Source organism: Chrysemys picta, chromosome 6, assembly GCF_011386835.1.
Source record: "Chrysemys picta bellii isolate R12L10 chromosome 6, ASM1138683v2, whole genome shotgun sequence".
Classification (NCBI taxonomy): domain Eukaryota; kingdom Metazoa; phylum Chordata; order Testudines; family Emydidae; genus Chrysemys; species Chrysemys picta.
This window is the reverse complement of record NC_088796.1, coordinates 47,573,109-47,599,085: the sequence shown is the minus strand read 5'-3', so window position 1 is coordinate 47,599,085 and position 25,977 is coordinate 47,573,109. Positions and strand designations below refer to the sequence as shown.

The following is a 25,977-nucleotide window of genomic DNA, read 5'->3' as shown; positions in this document are numbered from 1 at the left end:
GTTTCCTTTGGATACAGTAGAGATGGTTGCATGACGTGCTATTCATAACTTTAGTTAAATATTTTGATGACACTCAAGAGCAAGGTTATAATTAAACGTCCCTCCAAGCACGGTTATCAGAAGGAGTTAAGACCAGGAATGAATATCCCCCCCCAAACTTCCAATAAGTAAAGCAGTATTTATATGCCAGAATCCTTTCTATATCTTCTTTCAGTTTACTTATCGTAAATATTTCCCAGTTTCTTCTTTCCTTACCTCTTAAAGATGATCCTCTCTTTCCAAGTTTGTCAGTGACAAAGATTGGAAATTAACACCTCTTAACTGAAGCTATTAAAATCTTAGTGGTTTCATTTTAAAGGAGGTCACGTTAATCATCATTTTCAGTCTGAGCAGGCTTCCAGAAACCCCACCAAGTTTGGATTTGAGTTTCCAACAAAACCTAAATCAGAGCAAAACTTAGTCATGACAGCTGCATTTTACCTAGTTTGGCATTGGCAGTACATGAAACTTCAAACTATGCATGGTCTCAACAAGACCAGGGCCTAATCAAAACCCTGGATCCTGCTGAAATGTAGGCAAGTTCTGACCCATGTCCAGGGCTGGCACAACCCATTAGGTAACCTAGGAGATCGCCTAGGGTGCTAACATTTGGGAGGCGGCGACCGCGATGGCCGGATCTTCAGCCGCCCCGGTCAGCGGCGGTATTTCGGGGGCAGGACCTTCCGCCGCCTCTGTCGGGGGCGGGACCTTCCGCAGCCTAGGGTGGCAAAAAAGCTGGCGGCACTCCTGCCCATATCCCAACTTTTCAGCTGTCACGTCACTCTACAAACTGACTGATCCAAACTCCCCGAATCTCAACTACTCCCTGGACTCCAGGTTAGCACTGGCCAACTTTGGGAAAGTTCAGATTCAAACTCTGGGCCCAGCTCTAGTAGATGAAAACCATAAATCAGCCCTGGTTGTGTTGGCAAGGTTTTGGCCATATAGCTCTACTTTCTTAAATAATCAGATGCACTTACTTGCTCTTAGAAAATACCCATTACTGTCAGAGCCTAAATTGCATGCAGTGAAGGTGATGTGCAGTGAAACCATACATATGTACACTGAAATTTTAGGAATAGACAAGCTGGTATAATGGATACGTAGGTTAACTTTCTAAGTGAAAATCTTGACATTGCAACGGCCACTGCCTAGAACCAATCCTTCCTTCTCTATTTTGTGCAAGAGCTTTTCAGAATATTTTTAGATCTAGACTCAAATGATAAACAATTTAACAAGAAGAACTTATCTCATCTACTCCCTGCAAATTATAAAACTTTACAGTATAGTCCGCTTGGAATCCATGCAGTCAAGAGGTCTCCAAGGGAACCAATTTAAGCCTAATGACTAATCTGTCTATCTAGGCATTTATACTGTACTCTTCACCATGGTATTTGAGAGCCATTGGGGAGTGATTTGTCATGGGGCTCACAGGAGTGGCCACTTCAACTCTGGCGTTGTTAGCAACACTGGGAGCCCTTGCATAGGCAGATCAACAGCTCCCAGAGGTTTTTTCAGCATCTTATCTATTAGGTCTGTTTTGAGAAAGTTTAGAGAATATATGGCATTAAAAAGACATCTGGTTGCTACCCACTTCTCTGCAATATGACTCCCAACATCATGAACACCAGTGGGGCTGAGCAGTGATTTCACTAGCAACAGTGGGAAATAGAACACCTGGGAAAGAAAAGGCAAAGTGATCCCATGGTTAGGGCACTAGCCTAGAACTTGGGAAACCTGTCTTCATGTCTCTGCTGTGCCACAGACTTCCTGCATGACCTTGGGCAGGTCACTTAACCTCTCTGAGCCTCAGTTCCCATCTGTAATATGGGGATATACAGCACTTCCCTACTTCATAGGGGTGCTGTGAAGATAAATACGTTAAAGATTATGAGGTGCTCACATACTATGGTAAAGTGGGCCACATAAATACTTAAGATAGAAACTTTCCTTAAGTAGATATGGCTTTCGAGAATGTAACTGCAGCTTCACTTGATGGGGTTGGAAGATGCAAGTTCCATCAGTTTATACTCACCCATCAATTTGATCCTTACTTTCTGACATAGTAATTGCATGTTCATGTAATAAAACTAAGATCAAATCACAGAGTATTAAAACTATCTGATTATCTGGTTATGTAGTTCTGCCATAGATCTGCACAGAGGTATGAAGGTTGGGGTGAAGACTGAAAACTTTATATAGAGCTAAAACTAGTGAAGGACTCAGAGGGGCATTCAGAACAGTAAGACAGGAAGAGGATTTTAGCTGTAATTTTTGGACAGGGGAAGGAAAGAAACTACAAAGGAAAGTGATATACTAGAGAAGGCAAGAGAGAAGCAAGGCATGTACCAAGGCTATTTGAGCTACATAAAGCTCCTTTTAGCCTCGCAGGATTGCTCTTTCAAAGAATGCCTGCAAATCTTAATTCTAAATGATTGTCCAGAGAAAGCTCCAAGTACCAGAGTCTAGCTTGGGTCACTTAGTTATGTATATATATGTCTGAAAGATTATTATTATTCTCCCATGTTTTAATCATCTTAATGAAGTGAAATCACTGCTCCACTGAATTTTAACTGGGGATACATACAAATAAGTCCATAGGTCCTAAACAGAAATGTTTTTGTGAAGTGTCACCAACATTGCCATCAACAAGCACCAGGATAAGTAAATATTTAAGGTTGAATTCTATATAGTATTTAAAAAAATTAGAGAAATTAAGCCAGCCTGTGATTTCCATATGTGCTATTTCCATAAACAAGTTCTCAGTCAACCAACTGCCTCCCATCATTTCCCTAAAGGCTGTATTCCTTCTCAGGGCCAATATTTTCATATGTGCTGCATTTCTTGGCAGCTCCCTCCTAGAGACAGGCTGACCCTCTGTTGCTTGTGTCTGATCTGTGCACACTGAGTGGAAATGTGCCAACCCTTAGGCTTCCATTTGTGCCAGAGTGTGTCAGCCAGAAAGCTTCTTTGTAAACTAAGTGGTTTTCTCAGCTGGAAATAGTTTTATTTATAAAATACAGATTTAAAAATAAATATATGCAGCAATCAATGGGGCTCAGACCATATCGCTGGTACTGAGAAACTTGCGAGCTGAGAACAGTTGTCACAGCTCACATTATATATCGATCCATCTAGACCGTAGTTCAACTAAACCTCTGAATTAAGAAACAGTCTGATCCATCTGTTCACATCTTCTTCATACATTTGTTGGAAAGCAGCATATCAGGGCAGTCCAAACGAAGGCGCTCTTTTCCCTGAGCAACAAACGGGTGAGGCTACACATTCAGAATTCCTAGGGAGATCTCGTTAACTGGATATTACTGGCTCCCTCTTTGAGGGGCAACATTTGCTTTGTGCTGAACTGATTTCTCCCAGCTCCTAATATAAGCACTGATTTAGAAAGAGTAATTCTTGGTATGTTACCTCAGAATGATACTTTGCAAAGGCGAAGTGGCTTATTTCAAAAGCAGAAAACAGAAAAGATTGCAGTAGCAGCCAGGTAAAAAGCAAGATGCTTGTGCCATTGTACATGTTGCCAGTATTAACCCAAAGGTAAAAATATATTTGCAAGATTAAAAACAGAAACTGAAGCAGCACCATAATTACCAGTTAATTATAAAATTCCCCTATCGCAAATTATAGGTTTTATTTGGGAAAAAAAAAAACAGAAAACGGTTTGATCCGGGTGCAGGTTCCTCCCCACCTCTGGGAAGTGGGTTGTGCTGCCATTGTTATTCCAGCCTTCTTGTTTACAGAACCTACATTGCTGAGCCAAAGGAGCTCTACGGCTTGCCAACATCTGTTGCTATTATCACTGACGCCTGTGGCAGAGAGGAGAAATAAGTTACCTGGTAGAGTCAGATTTATGATATAGTTTGGTTAATGTTCTTCTTGATCCTAGGTTAACACATTAGCAAGTGGGAGGGGAGGGGAAACTAATTGCAGCAAGACTGGTAAAGTGCTGTAGGGCTGTTTGAGAAAAGGATGCAGTGGGGGTTGTTTACTTGTAAATTAAGTTACAGCATGGTGCAGAGGTGCTAAACAACAAGCTTATTAACACACCATGATTTATGTTGACCTTAATGAATAGGCCAGATTATTTACACATTGGTTGTGTAGAACTCCTTCTTAAGGATAGGTCTGCCAAAATCTGGACCCCTCTTATACTGTAATTCCAAGTTGCTGAATTCACCATGGCAAGGGGTGGATTCCACTAATCTTAAACTGTGATTCTGTTCTGAAAGATGACTATACAAATTATATTTGGGGGTCTTGTGTTTATTGTGTCTCAATTACTCCCTGTTATGTTAATAGTACACTTCCACTGGATCAGGATTACTCTTGTTGATGCGAGCATGAGGCGACACAGTTTGACTTTCAGATCCCAGGCTGAATTTGAAGGGCAGCCCAAAAGTAAGTCATTCACCTTTTAAACTGACGAAATTTGAGTTGGATGTCAGAGAGTCACAGCCTCACAGTGACATTTTTACAGCTTCTCAGGGGAGAGTGCACTATAAACCAAAGCATAGAGGGAAAGGAGTGTGATCATCCTAACCTATTCCCCATTAATGCATATCCCATAACCACCACACTATCACATTTGGCAAACTTTAAGAATGACCACATGGGGTTTTGCACCACTGTAAGAACTAATTTAGTTCAACCAATGAAACTTGGGATATAGACAAGGTCTCAGAGGAAGTCTTTGACAAAGATAGGACTATAACTCGGGATCTCCTGATCCCCACTTCTGTATCTTAAAAATCACATGGCCACCCTTCCTCCCAATGAGGTTCCTATTGATCAAGGACAGGTATCCAGAAATGACTGAGGTATGTGCCTATGGATATATTTCATGCACTGAGCTAAGTGACACAAATGACAGATTGCAATTCTGCATGAAAGGAGTTTATTGAAGACAGACCCAGTTCTAAATTTTCAAGAGTGGCTAGCAATTGGCTGCCCATCTTGAAACTCCTTACAAGGGGACTTATTTTAAGGAAATGCTGAATACCCACCCTCTGACAATCTGGCCCCTTTAAAGGCATCTTAAGTTGGGCACCCAAAAAAAGAGGCACCCAAAATCACTAGCCCCTTTTCAAAACATAGGGCTTCTTTACACAAACATTTAGTTCACTGCAAGCTGGGGTATGAATCTGCCTTGTACTAGCCTGCCACTGTCTGTGTAGATCCTGCTGATGATCTAGAACTGTTAATGTCCACACAGGGGCCACACAGACAGTTATTCCGTGGCAGGCTAGAGCAGATGAGAGTTGCACCCCAGCATGCTGAGAACTAACTGTTCAGGTAGACTACTAGACCTTAGGCGTCTAAAGGGAGTTTAGAGATTTTTGCATGGCAGATTGGAGATGAGCTGCCAGGGTCTCTTATTCTTTCATTTTTTAATCTATTATTTTGCTACCTGTTTTCTAAACCTACTGCTTTCTTATGTTACTTGCATCTTTTTTGTTTTGTCTGAACTTGAGTCTGAGAACCACGCTATCTTCTCTGTTACATCGGCGCAACCCACTTGACTTCATAACTGAATCAAGTGTGAAATTGATATCACCCTCAAGATAATTTTGACATGCAGAACTGTATCTGGAGATTAAACAAATCTATGATTAGTTCATAATATTTAGATTAATTCAACATGAAATTTTTCAACATGTCTTATATACAAGTCAGACACTATAACCTAATTGTATGATATTCCCTTCATATATTGCTGAAAGAATTAAATTGGAGTATCTTATTTATATGGGCTGATTATTTGTTTTGTCTGACATTTCTGAAAATGTATATAAAAATTTATTTAAAAGAATAAGAAACCTTAACAGTTTGTTACGCATTCCTCAAGGTAATGAAATCCATCTGTATAAAGCACTTCCAGTGTTAAACTTATCAGATCACTATTAACTGAACACTGGCAAGCCTGATTTTGCATAGTGAGGGCCTAGGGCAGTAGAGCAAAGTGTTTCCTAAAATGACTAGCATCAGCCTGAGATGAGAGAAAACATTGTAACACTTAACACAATGAGATTCATTTTGTTATTTTCTTCTCTCTTGTTTCACTGATGTCAATGCTGAAAAATAGATTAGGTGCCTCAAAGGTGCCTATAATAATGGACATTGCAGCTATTTGTGCCAATGTGCTAAAATTATTATAACTGTGTTTGTTACATTTCTTTTTTTTTTTTTTTTAGATGAAGAATTATACTAGAGCAGGGATGGCCAACCTGAGCCTGAAAAGGAGCCAGAATTTACCAATGTACATTGCCAAAGAGCCACAGTAATAGGTCAGCAGCCCCGCCAATCAGCTCCACCCCCCCTGCTCCCAGTGCCTTCCGATCAGCTGTTTCGTGGCATGCAGGAGGCTCAAGGGTCGGGGAGTGAGGCCATGGCAGGCTCAGAGGAGGGGGCGGGAAGGGGTGGACAGTAGCGTAGCTAGGGGGGGAGCGGGGCAGCGGCCGCAATCCCACTGAGCACAAGTGGCGCATTTTTAATCTTTACTTACCCGGCAGCGCTCCGGGTCTTCAACAGCACTTCAGCAGCAGGTCCTTCACTCGCTCCGGCTGTGTTCAGCGGCACTGAAGGATCCGCCGCCGAAGACCCGGAGCGCCGCCCCATCAGTAAAGGCGCCGCCGGGTGAGTAAAAGCGCCACAGCGGATGACGCCTTTTTTTGTGACCGCTCCCCCTGTTGGTTCCACCTGGCTACGCCACTGGGGGTGGAGTGGGGGCAGGGCCTGTGACAGAGCCAGGGGCTGAGCAGTGAGCACCCCTCCCTCCCCCCCCGGCACATTGGAAAGTTGGCGCCTGTAGCTCCAGCCCCGGAGTCGGTGCCTATACTCCCAGTGTAGATAGCACTATGTTGACGGGAGGGCCTTGCCCATCAACCTAGCTTCACGAGGAGGTGGAGTACCTACACCCAAGGGAGAAGCTCTTCCATCAGCTTAGATAACGTCTTCACTGAGTGCTGCAGCCCTGTAAGTGTAGACAAGCCCTTAATCTCTGTGCTTCAGTCCCCCACCTGTAAAATGGGGATGATGCTCGATTTTTGCTCACCTTTGGTCTGTCTTGTCTGTTCAGACTGTAGTCTCTGCCCTGGAGAGCTTCTCTCTTGCTGTGTGTTTGTATGCTGCTTAGTACAATGAGGCTCTGATCTTGGTATGGGTCTCTAGTTGCACATAACAAACCACTACCACGTTGGGACTTGGTTATAGCACAGTTAGGCTCTACAAGACCAAAACAATATTTTAACCATGTCAGGAAATAACTGTCTTAATCACATACATCCCAGCTCCCAGTTCAGTACTGCAAGATGAGTAAGGACGGAGGTGATAGGCTGCAACAACAGATGTTGCATAGCATGCTTAGTTCTGCCACAGGTCTCAGATATGTCAATTAGATGAATTCGAGTCCACTGAGTCTTGAGGAAAGGTCAAAGCAGATCATGGTGGAAGAGTATAGATACCGTTCCTTGTCACCAAAACTCTTACACATGCAGAGTCAGTTAAAACTACTGAATTCTTAAGCATCCCTTGACCTACCATCTTTTCACTATCTATTTGCTTGCCATTTAATCACTTGTCTTTCAATGATGCCCTTTTAATATTCTATTGGAATAACCTATGGAGATTTAGATATGCTTAAATCCCATTCCAAGGATTTAGAGGCACCACCCAAAGACAAAAAAAAATTAAGCTCTCACTGTCATTTGTCAGATTGTTTATCGCACTAACACCTTCTGACAGGAGAATGCGGGACACATTGCATAGGGAAAGAACAGCCTGGGGCGCTTCATTACAAATAGCAGCCCTCATGGCAACAAACACCATGGAGGTAGCTTGGCAACTGAACATTCTCCCCTTAAAAGTGGACAGCCCAGGATATGCTCTGCATGAGGGTGCTGGAAGGGACTGATCCGGGCAATTGCTAATTCCTCCACACTGATGAAGACCCTGATGAAGACCCTGATGTATGTTACAGCTTTAATTGGCTGTGCTGATCCAGTTAAAACATAGTTCACAGAAGTAGAAGAGCCAAAGAGACTCACATGCTCTGGCTTTCTGTAGGAACCTCAGTACAGAATCCCCTTCATAGTGATTATAAAGTACTGTCTACCACAAAGGACACCACAGTCCCTTTGGCCACAAAATACTGATCCTGTCTATGTTACATCTTTAACCATCTTGTATGCAAGGGCCCTGACTTGGTTTAACTGCAGTGTAGCCAGGCCTCAGTCAATTCTGCGGGAGAAGTGGGGGTGGATAACCCATGTGCTACAACTCATCCATCATCTGATTTCTCTTACCCTTCATTCCCTCTTACCCTTCATTGGCACTTCAGCAATCCGAATTCATTCATTTTAAGTATTGGGGCAATTTAAAAAGTACAGAGAAGAGGGTTCCTTTAACTACAGACGTTTTAACATTCCATTACAGGCCAAAGTTTGGATTTGTCCAGTAATAAAGAGATTTTATATCCAAAGAGTATGCTGGGAAAGTCTCTCTAGACTGTATTCATAGTGCCATTTTTGTGTTACTCCTAGTAGCAGCCATTTGTGTATCTGACAATTCCCCACACAAATTGACCATTTTGCTATATTTCTTATAACTGGCCCCTTTGAAATATTAGGAGACTAGAACTAAGGGCTGGATTTTCTCTTGCACCAGAACTGTGCTCTGGTCCTCAGAGCTGTCTCCGTCCCCCACACCACTTCCAGCAGCGGCTGCACTGCAACTCTAAGGGCTTGTCTACACAGGAAAGTGATACCAATATAAGCTAAAATGTGAATTTATAAACTGGTGTAGTTATGCCTGTATAAGCCCTCATATGGACACACTATTTCCAGTATGAGAGTGCCTTTTTCTGGTTTAGCTTCTGTCACTTTGGAAGAGGCTTGACTAAACCAAAAAAACAAAAAGCCACTTTTGTTCCTTTGTGAAGAAGAGTGTCATTCAGGGACATGAGCAACGGGTATCATAGGCTGGGGGAGGCTGTGCCTCCCCAGTCAGGTGTGGCCACGCCCACACTCTGCCCCCAGATCCCCCCTCCTGCTTCCTGCTCTGTGGCTAGAGTCCAGTCTCCCTGTGGGGTGGCTCCGGCTTGGGCTGCACCACCCGCCCTCCCGGCACTTTGGGGTTGGGAGGGAGCTAGCCTGGGACGGGGGCCAGTAGCTTCAGTGGGGGGAGAGGCTACTACAATACAAACCAACCACCACCTGCCCAGATCTCCTGGCACTCAGTCTAGTGTCCATTCTACCTGACTAACTGCCTCTTTGCTTGTTTCAAACCTTTTCTGCCCCCCGCCCCCAACCCTCCAAACTTTAGGGAAGATAAAGTCTCCAATCTCTATAAAGTTCCAGATTGTAAATCCTAACCAGAACATGCCTGAGCTTTGGGGAACTTCAGATAAGAATTTCGCAGTTTGGGCCCTTCCTCAATTAATAACTATATTTTGCTAGTATACAGGCCTTTCATGTAGTGATATGGAAGTGCCTGATTGACTTCAATATTGACCTCACCTCTGTATGATTCCAATAATTATGTTTTCCCCTCCCTGCCGTCAAGAATGGCACATAGGGATTTTTCCTTTCCAATTCACCAGCCTCTGACCTGCATCAGGGACCGGGTCTGAGGTAAAATGTCCTGAATGGAAGAGCAGGGGTGAGGAAATTGCTCTACATAGCAACCCGAAAGTGACCCACCTCCAACTTCTGCCTCAGATCAGGAGCAAGTCATGGCACAGAGCCTATTCCAAGTGCCATACAAGCTTTAAAAAAATGCAAGTGATTATGCCGAACCAAATACTCCTCCAAAGATACAGTGGGCCCAATCTTGCTCCTACTGAATTCAGAGGCAAACAGGTTACTGAACATGATTTTCCAGTGTAATGCTCCAGCAAATAGGGCCATTGCAACTCTTAGATGTATAAACAAGGGAGTAGGAGTAGGGAGGAAAGTTTACCTCTGTGCACAGTGCTGGTGAGAGGGATACCAGAACACTGCATACAGTTCTGGTGTCCACATTTTTGACAGGGATGTTAAAAAATTGGAGAGGTACAAAAATGATTTGAGGGCTAGTGGGGGGACAAAAGAAGGGAATGTTGAGAGGTGACTTGATTAGGTGTATAAGGATCTTCACAAGGAGAAGATACAGGTACTAAATCACACTTTAATCTAAGGCCTGGTCTAATAACGTAGCTGAATTTGAAGTACCTTAGTCCGAACTTACCGCGGGTCCAGACACGGCAGGCAGGCTCCCCCGTCGATGCCGCATACTCCTCTCGCTGAGCTGGAGTACCGGCGTCGATGGCAAGCACTTCCGGGATCGATCCCAGAAGATCGATCGCTTACATCCGGACCAGGAAGTAAGTATAAACGTAGTGTAACAGAAAAAGGCATAACACACAAACCAATTGCTGGAAGCTGAAGCCAGACAAATTCAAATTAGAAATCAGGCACAAATTTTTAAGAGCGAGGAGAATTAACAATCACAACAAACTATGGAGGGCGCTGGTGGAGTCTCCATTTGCTGATGTCTTCAAATCAAGACTGGATGCCTTTCCGGGAGATATGCTTTAGTCACACACAAGTTATTGGGCTTAATACAGGGGTAATTGGGTGAAATGTAATGGCCTGTGATATAAAGGAGGTCAGTCTAGATGATGTCATGTTCTTTTCTGGCCTTAAACTCTACGACTCAGTGAATCCCATTGACTAAAACAGAAGCAGGATCAGGTCCAATAAGTTCATTAAGCTAATGAAAACAGATCTAATGAATGAGCAACTCCACAAACACCCAGCACAATGGTTTCTATTTGAACATGCCACCGACGCTCCTGAGTCCAGCTGCTTGTCAGACGGCCGAATCCTGTCATTCTGGTCTTTAGAGTAGCAGCCGTGTTAGTCTGTATCCGCAAAAAGAACAGGAGTACTTGTGGCACCTTAGAGACTAACAAATTTATTAGAGCATTATGCTCTAATAAATTTGTTAGTCTCTAAGGTGCCACAAGTACTCCTGTTCTTTATTCGGGTCTTTGTGACTCTACCTATTGTGGGGAAACCCTTTTCTTGTAGGGAGAACCCCCTTCTTTTGTTCTCATGGAGAAATCTTTAAGAGCTTGGAGAGGGAAAGGGAGTCTCCAGCTCAGAACAAAGGGGAATGGCGCTTCTGCCAGCAGGAGGCTAACAAGAAAATGACAATTTCTATCTCCCATGGCTGGAGTACAATCACTTCAGGCAGTGTCAAGACCTATGTCAGCTCAGTGCCCTGCCGAACTTCCACACAATAGATCAGGATGTCTGCGTTCAGAGAACAAAAGCCTCCTCAAGGGAGTCATCTCACAGAGCTCCAAGGCAGAATGCTCAATAGCCAGGGCTATTCAGCAAAGCTTACCTCTTAAAGCCATTGAAGCTGACTGATGGCCTAAATGACTGGGAATTATTACCATGTTGAAATGATCAAGTACTGATAATCCTAGTATCAGAACATTAGAGCATGCCCTGGAGACGACATTTATCATTTCATGTTATATATTAATAGTCATTACATTGTAAAAATAACATAGGGTTTATTCCAGATTAAAAATGTGGCTTGAAGTTCTGTGTCACAATGGGTCCAGGGGAACTTGGCTCTCTGCACTCAGCCAGATGATTTAGCATCAGAAATTGAGTCAAGCCGCAGGGGAAAATTAGAAAAATTGTTCCCTGGGTGCCTGCTGTTGATCAAACATGGGGAGAAGGGAGAAATCATGTTTCCACAGGGCAGGTCTATTAAGCCAGTTCAGTAGAGCCAAGAAGCATCTCACCCTGGGACCCCCATTGAAATGAGAAGCACAGAGGTAATTCAGCCAAAAGTTTGATGAAACAACCAGTGCCAAAGGCTCATCTCAGCACGGGCCTTCTGTGTCCAATGGGTAAAGAATAGGTGAAGACTAGGGTCATAGGAGAACATGTGGGCAAAATTTGACACAAAACATGCCAAGAACCTATTCACAGCAACAGGGAGCAATCACGCGGTGTGTGACTCAGCGTCCATGACACAGGGCAGTATCCTCCCTGAGAAACAGTCCCTTGGATCTGTTCTGGACTTGCTTGTTTGTATTGTTGTTAATACTTTTTTGTGATTGTTGCCTATAATCCATTCAATTCCTATGAAACCACATTTGTAATAAAAGGCAATAGCTCTGGAGTGTGTTGTCAAGGAAGTCAAGCCCCATTTGCCTCCTATTAAATCCCTATTATCTAAATGCTGGGGAGTGGTTCTGTGAATGCTCCCCTGGTGTATGGGGCAAATTCATCCCCAGTGTAACTCGAATGACATCAAGGGAGGGCTGACTTTTGCCAAATTTATGTCCCTGTGAACCTTTAACTCCCATTAGCCCCAACAGAGGCTGCATGCTTGGTGAAACTTCCCTGAATCATCAAAAAATGCTCCCATTACCCTGATGCTGCATCAAAGGGAAATAGACAAGAGTCCTTCATCTGTAAGTGTGCCAATAAGGTAGGGTGACCAGATAGCAAGTATGAAAAATCGGGACGGGGGTGGGGGGCAATAGGAGCCCATATAAAAATAAGCCCCAAATATCGGGACTGTTCCTATAAAATAGGGACATCTGGTCACCCTACAATAAGGCTAAGTTTTATTTTTAAATAGTCTTGTAAGGACTTTTCTTCGCACTCAGTTTCTTTGATATGAACCTCTCCCCTTCTGCCTCAGTGGGGAAGTAAGTAAAAAGATAGCCTTGTTTGTGATAAGAGCATCCAGAGAAGCCAAGTGTTTTGTATGGATCTGACCCTTTAACGAGTAAAGGCACAAAAGATCATTTATTACAAGTGATCCTTTGCCAGCGGCCCTTATGCATGTTACCAATTTCAAAAGCTTTATATTCCCCTTTTAGACATGCTTTGTACTGTTTCCCACTCATTAGAAGATGGCTATGTAAATAGCACTTCCAACATTAATATTAAATGCAGAAAGAAACATCAAAACAGGGCTATGGCTGTGAGGCAAACAGACAAAAGCCAGGAAATTCAAAAAGTAAAAAACTTCTACTGTGTCCTTAACTTTCCTCACTGCGGAAAGAAACATGCACATGTGCGCACATGCACAAGCTAGTCAGTTACTCAGGGTAATTGCGAAAGTGTCTGTTTCCTGGCTTTCATCAGTTTGTCACTCCATCCAACGATAACTAAACACAGGGATTCTGTTTTTAAAATGACCTCACTATTGTACTGATCAATCAAGCACTAGAGTGTTGCTTTGGAGCCCAAATTTCATATTTTAGAGCGAGGGTCTTTGGGGAGTCTTGTGAGCATAAAACAGCATCTGAAACCATCAGACCTCTGGGAATTTTACACTTGTAACCCACACACCTCCTGGAAAGTGACAGTATGTTTGCTCCAAGCAAACAAACTCCAGAGCACAACCATGCACTTCCGTTTTTCTTTTATTTGTACACGGCAGCATGAAGTAACAGTGGATTAGTAGCAGTAGTTTCTCTCCAACAGCTTCCTCAGTGCTATGCAGTGCCCAGAAATAGAGACAGGCCCTGCCCTGAGCAACATTTGGTCTTTCACAGCACCTTTCATTGCACACTATACCACTGAAATGCAGACACTAAAGTTAGTTGAACACCGGAGTCTCCATCCCAGGGGAAATACCGATATATTTTCACATTTGGTTTTGTCCCCAAAAAGATGCTGTTTTTCACAAAATGAAAAATTCTGAAAAAAATTCAGTTTGGAAATGTTCAAACGTCTAGTTTTGTTGAACCAAAATTAAGTGATTCATTTCAAGTCAGTTTGACATTAATCTGCGTCCCCCCGAGTTGCCACTGTGCCTCCCAGGAGTTATAGTTCAGATGCCCCATGCCCTCATTTTCCTGTATGGGACTGGCTCCTGGACCAGACTACATATTCCATGATGCACTATGGCCATGTGACTCCCACAATGGTTCAGAGGGAAGGCTGTAGAGCATCATGGGAAATGTAGTCCAGACAGGTTTGATTCAGTTAGACGAGCCAAAGTGTTTCAGTGAAGGGCAACCTGACCTGAAACAAAAATCTTTTGTTTAGAATTTCTTGAGGATGATAAAACACCAAAGACTTTTGGCAAAATTGGAATTTCCTTACAGAAAATTTTGATTTTGCAGAAATTGCATTTTTTCCTTTGAAAAACATTAACCAAAAAAAATCTTGATCTGCTGTAGTAGCCACCTCTGAACCAAAAGGGTAGCAGCCAGTCCTTTGCTTAAGTATCAGAGGGGTAGCCATGTTAGTCTGTATCCACAAAAACAATGAGGAATCCAGTGGCACCTTAAAGACTAACAGATTTATTTGGGCATAAGCTTTTGTGGGTAAAAACCCCACTTCTTCAGATGCATGGAGTGAAAATTACAGATACAAGCATAAATATACTGACAGATGAAGAGAAGGGAGTTACCTTACAAGTGATTTATACCATACTGATGTATACCTGCCTCTGGAGATTTCCATTACTTGCATCTGAAGAAGTGAGGTTCTTACCCACGAAAGCTTATGCTCCCAATACTTCTGTTAGTCTTAAAGGTGCCACAGGACCCTCTGTTGCTTTTTACAGATTCAGACTAACACGGCTACCTCTCTGATACCTTACAAGTGGAGAACCAGTGATGACAAGGCCAATTCAGTCAGGGTGGATGTGGTCCACTCCCAATAATTGAGGAGGAGGTGTCAATACCAAGAGAGGGGAAATTATTTTTGTAGTGAGCCAGCCACTCCCAGTCCCTATTCAAACCCAAATTAATGGTGTTAAGTTTGCAAATGTATTGTAGCTCTGCAGTTTCTCTTTGAAGTCTGTTTTTGAAGTTTTTTTGTTGAAGGAATCTGCATTGCTGGCTCTGTCAATCTGTTTCCTCACTTCCCCAGGTGGGTATTGTAGTTTTAAGAATGCTTGATAAAGATCTTTTAGGTGTTGGTCTGAGGGTTTGTAGCAAATGGGGTTATATCTTAGGGCTTGGCTGTAGACAATGGATCGTGTGACGCGTCCTGGATGGAAGCTGGAGGCACCTGGGGAAATGAAGAAACAGATTGACAGAGCAAGACGGGTACCCAGAAGTCACCTACTACAGGACAGGCCCAACAAGGAAAACAACAGAACACCACTGGCCATCACATACAGCCCCCAGCTAAAACCTCTCCAGCGCATCATCAACTATCTACAGCCTATCCTGGAAAATGATCCCTGACTCTCACAGACCTTGGGAGGCAGGCCAGTCCTCACTTACAGACAGCCCCCAACCTGAAGCAAATATTCACCAGCAACTACACACCACACTACAGAAACACTAACCCAGGAACTAATCCCTGTAACAAACCCTGTTGCTTACTCTGTCCCCATATCTACTCTAGCGACACCATCATAGGACCCAACCACATCAGCCACACCGTCAGGGGCTCATTCACGTGCACATCTACTAATGTGATATATGCCATCATGTGCCAGCAATGCCCCTCTGCCATGTACATTGGCCAAACCGAATAGCCTCTATGTAAAAGAATAAATAGACACAAAATCAGACATTAGGAATGGCAACAGTTTATCTCCCTGGACATTCAATAACAGATTTAAAAGTAGCCATCCTTCAAGAAAAAAAAAAACTTCAAAAAATAGACTTCAAAGAGAAACTGCAGAGCTACAATTCATTTGCAAACTTAACACCATTAATTTGGGCTTGAATAGGGACTGGGAGTGCTTGGCTCACTACAAAAGCAATTTTCCCTATCTTGGTATTGACACCTCCTCCTCAATTATTGGGAGTGGACTACATCCACCCTGACTGAATTGGCCTTGTCATCACTGATTCTCCACTTCTAAGGTAACTCCCTTCTCTTCATCTGTCAATATATTTATGCTTGTATCTGTAATTTTCACTCCATGCATCTGAAGAAGTGTTTTTTACCCATGAAAGCTTATGCCCAAATAAATCTGTTAGACTTTAAGGTGCCACCGGAGTCCTTTGCTTAACAAATTGCCCATAAATGGGAGGGAAATTATTTCAACCAAGGACACCAGGGAGAGAAGTCAACTCTGTGCTGGGATGTCAGTCTGTTATTCCCTGTCCTGGAGTCTAGAGTTTGAGTTTAAATCTTTGGTACCCAGAAGGGAGACTCCTGGAAGAAGGCTGTCAGAGGCATGAAATGGTCACATCTTGTAACTGCATGAAAAGTAAATGCAAGATCATTTGAAAAGGTCATTTTATTCGGAAAGTGAAATGATTTAGACTCATGGTGCTATCTATCTGCATTCATTTAGAACAGAAAACATACTTGTTTACTCAAAGCCAAGAAGCTCTTTGGTGCTTCAAAACCAGAGGCCCCTGCATCAAGAGACTTACAGTCTAAATTAGATAGACAATAGCAGCCAAACCATATAACATCCAAGTTCAACCAGTATAGGGTTATTTATTTTAATATACGTTTCTTACTTGGCGAGATGCCATTGGAAGCACTCAAAGGCAATATGGAGGCAGTGAGATGAATTCCATTTTTCTCACATCTACCCAGAGCACAGTACCAAAATCAAGGGGGAAAAAAAACAAAACAAAACAAAATTGAGCGTGATTGGCTTTTTCTTTAATTACCTTAAAATTCCCCAAACACAACGAGATTCCTGTGTGTGCTAAATTTTAGCACTGAGCAAATTGGTTCAGCTGAGTTAGGAACCCCTGAAAATAAAGCTTTATAATGGAGCTGCTGATACAGCAAATAGCTGCCCCATATAGCAAAGTGACTTTAGAACAGCCAGTTCACAGGATCATTTGAGAAGAGGCGTTTTCCCTTTGTAAGCTTGTCTTTTGTATTGCTCACACTCCTACATGCTACTTTGTGCCAAACTATTTGCTATTCTGTGGAGGCTTCTGCAGTTTCCTACATCAGATGGAATTTACCTTCATGTAATTATTTGTTCTGGAAACTCTTTGATCTCTACTTCCCTTGTAACTGCAGTGTAGTCATGCTTTGAACTACAAAAAAGTACCAATTTAAGGCTCTTACAAACATAATGGTTAATCCTAACAACAAGGTGTTAATTGGTCTCTTGGCGATTTAAGCCACAGTCACAATAGGCTCTTATATCTGTTTACTGCTGTTGTATTTCCTCCTCACCACAGTAAGAAAGTATTGGGTCTGATAGTCCTTTTATGCAGATTTCTATTTTTTCAGATTATGTTAGTTTGGGATAAAAAAAATAGAATATAAATGTAATAGATCTCTCTCAACAGGTGTGGTTAAGGAAAACTAAACTCACGGTGAATGGTTTGAGGCTGTGTATTCATGGATAAGAACAGGTGAAAATTCAGGTCACACCGAAACACTTTCTGCGGCACAATAACCCACAGTTAAATGAAAGCTATTTCTTGGTATGATAAATTTATCCAATCTTTTGGCCCTGGCAAATATAGTCCCCAGAACTATTCACAATAGGCCTTTCGTTTTTTAAAAGCCAGGCCTTAAATGTTTACTGAACATGTTAAAATGAAAAGCATGCATAAGATAACACCCCAATCTGTATTTGGCAGGATGAACATTTTCTGCTCAAGGTCAGACCTAATACAGGAATGCCTGGTTTATCCTACACACCCTGTCTTGCAAGAATCATGGGCCTTGGCTACACTTGGCAATTCAAAGCGCGAGTGTAGTCGCGCCGCCAGCGCTGCGCTGTAAGTACTCCACCAGGCGCTGATTACACTGGCGCTTTACAGCGCTGCACTCGCTGCACTCGGGGAGGGGGGCGTTTTCACACCCCTGAGCGCAGCAAGTTGCAGCGCTGTACAGCGCCAGTGTAGCCAAGGCCATGCCTTCATTTGTCATCAATATTCCAACTCCCATGACTGTAGTGGTGTTAACAGACCACTTCACTTTGAAAGGTCCCTTGAAATATGTGTTAAGTACTTATGCTAAACAATCTGTTCCACCTTGTATTGAGCTGTGACACTCTGAGAATCATTCCCAGAGCTGAAGAAGAGCCCTGTGTAAACTCGAAAGCTTGTCTCTCTCACCAACAGAAACTGGCGCAATAAGAGATATTATCTCACCCGCCTTCTTTCTCTAATCTCCTGGGAGGGAGTTTCCTGTGGCATTTGGCATTATAGACACATGTTAAATTAGATTGTAGCTTTAGTCCATTTCCTTGTGTACTGGTGACAATACAAGAAAAATCCCATTTATAGCCTGCATGCTTGCTGGCAGTATCAGCCATCTGTTGTGCAGACATAAAGACTGAACTCCAGTTCTTCCACAACAGGAACACGTTACCTTGGCAGGAGCAGCCAGTTTTTGAATGAACACAGCTCTTCAAGTGAAGGTGAATTCCCATCAGTGACTAGGGTCAGAAGTGCACCTACAGCATGGTCATTTCCAAGGAGAATCTGCTAAAAGAGCTTTCTTGCCAGAGCTGGGTCCATTGACTAGGAGAACAAGACCTACTCTAGAGACATGGGATAAAACATGCTTTCCCAAACCTCTGGAGCTAGTGATCCCCTTCCAGGCTAAGGGCTTGTCTTCACGTTCAGCGCTACAGCAGTGCAGCTGCGCCGCTGTAGATAAGACATTCCTACACTAATGGGACAACGTAGTTAATCCACCTCCCCGAGAGGTGGTAGCTATGGCCTTGGCTACACTTGCAGATGTACAGCGCTGTGAGTTAAACCTGACTTCGTGCAGCTGAGTAGGGAAAGTGCTGCAGTCTGTCCACACTGACAGCTGCCCAGAGCACTGTCGTGGCCACATTTGCGGCAATTGCAGCGCTATTGGGAGCAGTGCATTATGGGCAGCTATCCCACAGAGCACCTTTTCCCATTCTGGCGCTGTGGGTTGTGGGAAGGGGGCGTGGGTGCGGGGGATTCTGGGTCCTGTCCCAATGCCCCGTGATGCATCGTTTCGCATCCCAGAAATCCCTTTGTTTCCGTCCACCTTTGGCGCCATCTTTCAACGGTTTCTGTGCAGCGCGATCTGTCTGCGGGAAATGGAGTCCGAACTGCTGAAGCGCATGCTGACGAGTCTCGCCAGCACGTCACGTTTGGCTGTCAAACTATTCCTTAAGATCCAAAGTGACAGTGAGAGTGAGGAGTCTGACGATGCTATCGAGCCGCATAACGCGTATGACACAAAATTGCTTGTGGCATTCACGGACATGCTCAGCACCTTAGAATGCCACTTTTGGGCTCAGGAAACAAGCACCGAGTGGTGGGATCACATCGTCATGGAAGTCTGGGACGACGAGCAGTGGCTGCAGAACTTTCGGATGAGAAAAGCCACTTTCATGGGACTGTGTGAGGAGCTTGCCCCCACCCTGTGGCGCAAGGACACGAGATTGAGAGCTGCCCTGCCAGTGGAGAAGCGGGTGGCTATTGCAATCTGGAAGCTGGCAACTCCAGACAGCTACCGGTCGGTCACAAACCAGTTTGGAGTGGGAAAGTCGACCGTTGGAATCGTGTTGATGCAAGTTTGCAAGGCCATTAATCGCATCCTACTCAGAAGAACCGTGACTCTGGGTAACATGCAGGAAATAGTGGATGGCTTTGCACAAATGGGGTTCCCTAACTGTGGAGGGGCGATAGATGGGATGCACATTCCTATTCTGGCACCACCCCACCTAGGATCCAAGTACGTTAATCAGAAGGGGTATTTCTCTATGGTTCTCCAGGCACTTGTGGATCAACGTGGGCATTTCATTGACATTAACGCAGGCTGGCCCAGAAAGGTGCATGACACACGCATCTTTTGGAACACTTGACTGTTCAGGAAGATGCAGGCCGGGACTTTTTTCCCCAGAGCAGAAGATCACGGTAGGGGAAGTTGAAATGCCCAGTGTGCCTTTGGCCGTTTAAAGGGCCGCTGGCGATCTCTGTATGGGAAGCTGGACTTGGCCGAAAACAGCATCCCCGCGGTTATATCCGCGTGCTGTGCCCTCCATAATATTTGTGAAGGGAAGGGTGAAAGCTTCACTCAGGCATGGACCTCCAAGTTTCAACACTGGGAGGCTGAATTTGCACAACCAGAGAGCAAGGCTATTACAGGGGCCCAGCGCGGGGCTGCAAGGATTAGGGATGCCTTGAGGGAGCAATTTGAGGCTGAAAACCAGCAGTGATATCTGGTGCCCTGCACGGGAGTGAAGTGCAGTAGTTCCAATCTTTAGGAATCAGTGTTTGCTAAGCAGACAAGCAGACTTGCAGTGCCTGTTTATTTCCTGGGCTAAGGAGTCTTTTACTTTATGCCATAATAAAGAATGTTTTCAAAGTCAAAGAATCCATTTATTGAAAAGAAACAAGGGGGTGGAGTGGGGAACAGTACAATCACAGATTCGCATATGTCCTGTCTGGTGTGCTGTGCAATGAGTGCTGCACTTCAGGATAGCTATACTGCCTGGTGATGGGGGTTGAGTGCAGAGGGTAAGGGTTGTGGTTTTCAGGGCTGGGTGGTGAAGATACTGGTGTTGGAGGCAGCGGGTGGCGTGAAGAACGCAGAAGTTGGGGAAAGTGGGTTGGAGGTAACAGTGAGGCACAATGGAAAGAGTTTTGGGATAAGGGCTGTAGGGGGGGTGGCGTTTGTGTTTGCAGTACTGCTCCTCTTTCTGCATGGCTACCAGCTCCTGGATAGCGTCTGCTTGGCGCTCCAGGATGCTTATGAGCCTATCAGTGCTTTGCTGTCGGTGTGCAGTGCTTTGCCGCCGGTGCACTGCGTTTTCCTGGCGGATCCTGCTTTCTCTCTCCCTCCAGTCCTGTGCTTTCTCATTCTCTTTAATAGATTGCCGCATCACTTCTTGCAGCATGTCTTCTTTGCTTTTTCGTGGTCTCTTCCTGAGTCTTTGCAGTCTCTGAGCAGGCGATAAGAGGGACGGCTGAGGTCTCAAGGTTGATGCAGCTGTATAGGCAAAACGCAACATTTAACAGAGGCAGCATTGTTTATACCAGACACAGTAATGATTCCCCCCACACTTAAGGAGTAGAAAAACACACAGGGTCTACACAATAGCATAATTTTCCCGTCCGAAACAGAGCACACACATCCCACGGGAGGCTCAAAATGGTGAGTAAGGGGAACTGATTGTTTCAGGGCTGCACTGTCCTCTGGGTTTCTGTGCCTTGGGAAGAGACAACAGCTTCAGAGGGCACCTACGCTGAACACTGTCCCAACATTTTCCACAGGAGTTCGTCCTGGACGATATCTCGTTGCTGAGGGTGACCTGGGAAGCAAGGGAGGGTCTTCTACTGCAATGCGGCTTCCACCCTGGCCCATATGCAGCTTGCCTGTGTGCAGCAATTGTCCCTCCGCCCCTCGCAGCACAGTGGCACGGACATGTTAGCCTGGCTGGGACAAGGACCATGGTGGCTCTCCCGATAAACCTGTGCAAGCGCATTGCACACGTTCTGGATGAGACATTTGAGATTACCGAGGCCAATTACCGCGATGTGATAAACCACATCAATGCACTATTCCGCATCTAGGCATGCATGTCTAACCGTCCTCTCCCAAAGAGTCCGCACCGAAAAAATTCCTTCCCGGAAAAAAAAAACGCTTACCGGGAACCTGCTCTTCTGTTTGTCCTCCACCAAGTACAGGCCGCTGCGACTGGCTACCTTCCTCCTGGCTCGAGAAGAGCTCCTGGCTGCATGGCTCCAGGGATTCCAGGGTGTCTCCATCCGGCCCACCACCATCACTCCCGTTTTCCTCCTCCTCCCACACCGGCTCTGAAGTGTCCATGGTGGTGCTCGGAGTGGAGGTGGGGTTAATCCCAAGTATCGCATCCAGCTCTTTGTAGAATCGGCAGGTCACAGGGGGAGCACCCGAGTGGCCGTTTGCATCGTGGGCTTTGCGATAGGCACTCCACAGCTCCTTCACTTTAATCCTGCACTGCAGGGCGTCCCGGTCATGGCCCTTTTCCATCACGTCCTTTGATACCTTCCCAAAGGTATCGTAATTCCTACGGATGGAGTGCAGCTGGGACTGTACAGCTTCCTCCCCCCAAACACTGATGAGGTCCAGCAACTCGCCATTGCTCCATGCTGGGGCTCGCTTGGCGCGTGGAGGCATGGTCACCTGGAAAGATTCGCTGATAGCACTCCACACCACGCCGGGCTGAGCAAACAGGAAGGGGATTTTTAAAATTCCCGGGGAATGTAAAGGGTCGGTCACATGGTTGGTTACCTCAGGCCAGGGCAGTAGAGTTTGAACTGATGACCAGAGTGGCTAGAACAGGCATTGTGGGATACTGCCGAATAATTCTGGAGGCCATTCACAGCGCATTGGGCGGCCACACTGGCGCCGCAGCGCTGCAGCAGCAGTACTGCACTCGCTATTCCTCTCGGAGAGGTGGAGTACATGCAGCGCTGCAACCACGGAGATACAGCGCTGCAAATGCCCTGCCAGTGTGGACGGGGAGTGAGTTACAGCGCTGGGGGAGCCTTTACAGCGCTGTAACTCGCAAGTGTAGCCAAGGCCTATGTTGATGGGAGACCTTCTCCCCATGACCTAGCACTGTTTACAGGGCGGGGTTAGGTGGGTATAATTACATTGCTCTGGGAGGTGGATTTTTCTCACCCCTGAGTGATACAGTTCTACCAATATAGGTCTGTAGTGTAGACCTGGCCTAAGAAACATTTCCCCACTGCCCCCACCAAAATACATTTATCGAGTTAGAGACAAAATCCTGTAACTCTAGCCATAGTAGAAACCTCCACTTAATTATGAAGTTTCAAAAAGTGAATGTTCATTATAGAAGAGGGGCCCAAGGACCAGACTCCTGGGTCTGGCCAGTCTGGCTCGGTGCAGCAGGACCCAGGTGAGAATAGGGGAGAAATGTGGCTCCTGTTTCCCGGAGCCTAGAGCTGGCTGGGGCCCAAGCCAGCTTGCACTGTAAATCCAGGCACACATAGGTACTGTCTTATTAGCAAAGGCTGTAGCAGCCTGTTGCACAAGCGTTCACATACCCCCTGCATTTGTCTACAAGTTATTGTTCTAGGATTATAAAGGGACACCCCTGTACCAGGGTTTAGGGTGCAGTTTTTTGGCACACTGTCCCATACCGTCCTGAACACACCCTGGGCCTTTGTGCAGCCCATAGTCTGAGAAACCCTGAGAAACTGATATACTTAATTTGCAAGATATATTGAATAGACTCATATCACAATGTGTGTTGTGAATGAGGGGAAGGGGTGAGAGAGTTCCACTCAGTTTTCCCAAGTGTTGATGCGGTTTATAGACCATGCATCTCCCATCTGGAGAAGCTAAAAGTCACATTGAAAACTTTTAGTTCTCACCATAAAATCTTGAACCAGAGCCTTATTTTTCTGGCTCTTCACTATGTCTTGTACTCAGATTTCTTCCCTTTTTGATCTATTGCCAATAGATAAGTAAACACTGAGTGGGATTAACAGTTAAAGGGTTTCTTGCTGTTTTTTTTTTTTTTTTTTTTAATGTTCTGTGAAATGAGAAAGCTGTTCAAACAAACCTATAAAATATCACAATCTGTCTCTTCCCCTGGTAAATACAACCACACCTTCCTGGGAAAACAATAGGTTTTATAACTGCAACCTAATACAATAAATCTAAAGCACTTCATCATCATAAATCATGCTTAAATACCACGTTTCAGGATAATGATGTTTAGCAGTGTCATGGTGTCAAAAGAGGAGTGAAAAGACTTGACGCGACAGATGAACACAAGTTTGAACTTTTCTTGAGATCTTTGATTAAGAAGTCCATCTCTTACTCTGGAGAATGGTGCTCTCCCATGTATTACATGATAATCATCTTGTGTGACAAGTTTCTATTAGGAGACTGTCAAGGAATTAATGGTTTTCCATCTAGGCATTTAAAGACTACATGATTGAAATGCACATGCACATTCAAAGTTGAACAGGCAGGCAGGATATTGAAATTAAACAGCTACCTGAACAGAATGGAGAAGACAGAGACAAGTCCTCTGGTGGTATAATGCTACTGAAGTTATGCCAGCAAATTATTTGGCCCAATGAGTTCAGGCAGTAAGTGCTGTGGTATACGCGCCCACATCCACAGTGACTACAGACTCAGCCCTGGTGGTTGGAGGTGCTGAAAAGCTGGAAATTTGGTAGTGTTGCAGCCTCAAATTTCCATTTATTATAAAATAATCGGAGGGAATGCTATCTCCTGTACTTACAGAATGCTTCCTTTAACGTAGCCTCACAATCTCTGAAATACTCATCCTCACTCCAGACCTAGCGAGATAGGGAAGTACTGTCCAGGGTGACATAGGAAGCCTGTGGAAGAGCAAGGAGTTGAACCCAGGTCTCCTGACTGCAAGGCTATCACCCCTAACCCCTACCTCTTCATTTCTTTTTTCAGTCTAGGTCTATCAGCCCTATCATTATTGAAGTTTCCTTCTAGAAAAGCCTTCTTCCCAAACCTGCTTTGGGGTCACTGATGCTAAATGAGTGCATTTGGGAAGCCACAACTCTGGATCTAGGGTTTCTGGGTGTAAATCAGCAAGGAGCACAATTAGGGAGCACAACCACTAATGGAAGAGGTGGTAACTTATTCAAAATCTCTAACAATAATAGTGTAACATATATCACTTAGATGCTATGACAATGGTACTTACAGATACCTAGAACTGGTGGAATTTGATCTGTTTTATCTATCCAATCACGCTTGAAGTGGGGACGGGGGGGGGGGGAGGGAAGTATTTCCTTCCAGACTATCCTTTTTCACCGAAGAACGTGAACAAAATCTACTAATCATGTTAAAAAAAAAAAAAAAAAAAAAAAAAAACACACTTTGGCATCTGTATTTTTGAGGTTGCCATTGCTAATCCCAGTATCAGCACAGGAGTGGGAAAAACAGATACGTACATGGATTTGTTATAAGCCGCAGGAAGTCTTGTGAGAACAGGCCGTCTCCAAGTATCCCAGTGCTTTCTGCTTCCACTTGGGTTGGATAAACTCAAAACAATCCCCCTTGTCATAACCTGGCTTTCCTGTTTCCAATTCTAGCTGAGAAAAGTAAGAATTAAAAACGTGGAGGTGGGGGGGAATTAGTTACTATTTTTTCCAAAGCTCAAAAAATTCAGGTTGGTCCTTACTCCCGCACTTTATGCATTCTTTTAAAGTATGCAGCTTGTGCCGCATCTGCTATGCCTTGTAGCCTACGTGCCGTTACTTCACATGGAGAGAAGGGCCCCTACTCCGCTGCAAAAGTAGCTGCCATTATGTGTTCAGCTATAGCCTCCTATGGAAGATAATATTATATATATCTACATAGACACACTCTCTCTCGCTCTCTTGCATGGAGACCTAGAGTCCTTCTGGGGCACCTGGCATTAGACAGGATACTGGGCTAGATGGACCTTTGCTCTGAGCCAGTATAGCCATTCTTATGCTCTGATTATCCTTTCAACTGACACCAGTGTAGCTCCATTGACTACAACACAGTTACTCTTGGTTTACACTGGAGTGATAGGAGAACAAAGGCCTCTGTTTTATATTCTCTTGTGTTTGTCACATGATAAAAAATGAAGGTCACTATCTGAAAGCAGGGTGGTGCTCTTTGTGAATGGAAAAAGACAATGATTCCTGCTTATTGTCCTCTTCAAACTCAGTTATTTCATAGCAGTGCTGTTGCCTGGGCTCTAGGGGCTTGAGCTGGCTCCCATTCAACTCAATGGGAGTTCTGCCATCCACTTGAGTGGGAACTGGATCAGACCCTAGCAATAAAGAAAAAGGTTTGGAGGTATCCTGGCAAGCAGCGAGTTCTCTTAGGCATGCTTGTGAACCTGAATAGGAAGGATTTCCCCTTTACACACTCCACCTTTAACCTGTGGCAGATTGACATTTCCTGTCTTGGGGGATTGTTTATTGCAACAAAATCAAAGGCTCATCAGCTGAGATGGATCGAAAATAGCAGGGTTGGATTC

The 25,977-nt window shown here is 44.5% G+C and overlaps 1 long non-coding RNA gene across 1 annotated transcript in view; it reads right to left on the bottom strand.

Moving 5' to 3' along the window:
* Window positions 1-3,184: 3,184 nt before the first annotated feature.
* Window positions 3,185-25,977, bottom strand: part of LOC135984273 (uncharacterized) — a 37,852-nt gene continuing 15,059 nt past the window's right edge. The window contains exons 2-3 of the long non-coding RNA XR_010602187.1: window positions 7,109-7,278; window positions 3,185-3,863 (exon numbers count right to left, since the gene is read on the bottom strand). This is a non-coding gene — a long non-coding RNA (uncharacterized LOC135984273). The remainder of the gene's footprint in view (window positions 3,864-7,108; window positions 7,279-25,977) is intronic.